The sequence below is a fragment of the Mercenaria mercenaria genome, chromosome 18 (assembly GCF_021730395.1).
Source record: "Mercenaria mercenaria strain notata chromosome 18, MADL_Memer_1, whole genome shotgun sequence".
In the NCBI taxonomy this organism is placed as follows: domain Eukaryota; kingdom Metazoa; phylum Mollusca; class Bivalvia; order Venerida; family Veneridae; genus Mercenaria; species Mercenaria mercenaria.
This window is the reverse complement of record NC_069378.1, coordinates 25,062,051-25,064,367: the sequence shown is the minus strand read 5'-3', so window position 1 is coordinate 25,064,367 and position 2,317 is coordinate 25,062,051. Positions and strand designations below refer to the sequence as shown.

General features: G+C 31.4%; 1 long non-coding RNA gene across 1 annotated transcript; it reads right to left on the bottom strand.

Moving 5' to 3' along the window:
• LOC123538749 (uncharacterized) lies at window positions 1-2,036 on the bottom strand. Its single transcript, XR_008368467.1, has 2 exons — window positions 1,764-2,036; window positions 1-1,123 (listed from the first exon to the last, which is right to left on the bottom strand). It is a non-coding gene; the product is annotated as an uncharacterized LOC123538749 (long non-coding RNA).
• Window positions 2,037-2,317: the final 281 nt, after the last annotated feature.

The following is a 2,317-nucleotide window of genomic DNA, read 5'->3' as shown; positions in this document are numbered from 1 at the left end:
AAGATGCAATTATACTTTATTAAGTAATTTTAAGCTTTAGAAGCTTACACAAATTCAGCTAAATTCTATGTTGTTGTCATCTGGATATTGTTGTCATCTCTGTCGTCTGGTTTTGACTGAAAAATAACAAATAAAGTGTGATAACTAAACTAAATATGTATCATGCTTGTAGTGTTAGTTTCAACTTTATCAAGTAGCAATCTCGTTCCATATTAAAGCAATGGAACAGCAATGACACTCGGCAATTTACAGTTAATAACAGAGCTCTAAATTTAAGGGGACACGCCTTGAGAAAATGACATTTATCTTAATCAAAATATGTTATAAAGAGAAACGCGGAAATGCTTTTGTAAACTTATGCAGTTCAGTCGGCAAAATATGTAACAAATACATTATCTACTACATAAATCGCGCATTAGAATTTGAAGGAATTAAGCTGCACTATACTGTGGAAGACAGCTCAGTTTGATGTTTTTACACATCGCCATGTATGTCAAGAGTCATTCCCCTGTCAAGCAGATAAGCGTTAATTCAGACAGATCTTACCACTGGTAAAAACAAATATGTTTAATCATCTGATTCATTTTCTGAAAACCAATTGAAATAAATTCATAACAATTATTCCAACAGCCTACATATCTTTAATATGTATCAACTACAGACTATGTAAGTATTTGTGTTGTAGAAAAATATATAGATTACCTTCCCTGAAATTGTAATGTAAACAAAAGCATGGCAAATGTTCAAATGTTTGGGAAATATAATTGGTATTTTACGGTTTAAGATACATATAAAAGCTTTGTTATATACTTTAAAGAATTAATTACCAAAAATAAAAAAATATGAAAAAAAAACATTTTACTTATTGTTAAACCTTCAATCTATAGCTTCATACTAGTATATGCTAAATATTTAACGGCAGATAATAAAAAGATGCTATGATGTTAATACTTACTGCAAGTGTATGTTAAGTTGAAACCTGAAAGGTTAATCGAATGGTCACTCCTAAAATTGATAGTCACAGCATTCCAATTGCTGACAGTTCCGTTGGCCGGCGGAAGAATTCCAGGATAACTTGTACTTCCACAAAATAGTCCAAGATCAGCATTTCCGATTAAGACACCTAAACATTAATTTTATATTTATTACTTTTCATTACACATTTTCTTGTATGACAGAGATTTTATTATAATACAAGTGTAGGACAGCAATAGACGCAGCGAATTACTTCAAGAGATGCATTTTATTTATTGATGCATATTTACAGACTTTTAAAAATGGGTTAGGATATTCAAATATCTCAAATTGTGTGATTTTGCTCCAATTCTGACGCGTTATTTTCAATAAAGTTTTCAAAATGTACTTTAAATTAGAAAAGTCTTCAGTAATTAATTCTAATGGCATTTGTAATAAACTTTGTAAGAATTGTTGAATAGTTATATATTCAAAAGGCTGATCATAGTAGCATAACCATCCCATCGGATTATGTCTTGATTTCAAATGAATAGTTTTCCGGTCTGATGACCAGTCAGAAGACGTAGTGCTCAAGATGGACCAGTTTAACTTGTTCATCGTTAAAAAAAATTGTCTAGGGAAGTAGAACTTGTTTTGGTCACAGAATAGAACATAAAAACTGGTTTCACTTTACACCATTGTGCTATACGGAAGGTACAATTTTTGCCTAAAGTTTTTTTTCCCATTAACACATATTAAGAGTATCCATTAAATGCAAATTCAACAGTTATATACAATAGCCAACATACCGTTATGGAGTGAGACCCAGTCAAACTCACAGCCAGGAAAGACCCCTTCCAATGCAAAGTTTTCAAAATTGATAACAACATTCTGTCCGACGTCGTTGCATCTAATTATCCAGGTGCAGTTTGAGAAGATAGGGTAATTGTTAGGAAAATTTGGTGATGTGATTGTCCCTACGCTTCCTGAATCGGCTGAAAGCTCTCCGCCACAATCAGCTGTTTATATAGAAACATGTAATAAATTTATAATTATACATTATATTAAAGTAGCATGCTTCCAGATTTGCATCAAAGTCATTGAAATTAAGAGCACCTTAATAAGCTAGAAACTGTTAGACCATGTATTGTTCTGAAAATTATTAATAAGAAATATAATTATACACTTTTCAATTTTATTGTGCTATACGGAATGTAAACTTTTTGCCTAAAGTTTTTTTTACCCGTTAACATATTAAGAGTATCCATTAAATGCAAATTCAAAAATTAATTATCCAGGTGCAGTTTGAGGAGATAGCGTAATTGTTAGGAAAATTTGTTGATGTGATTGTCCCTACACTTCC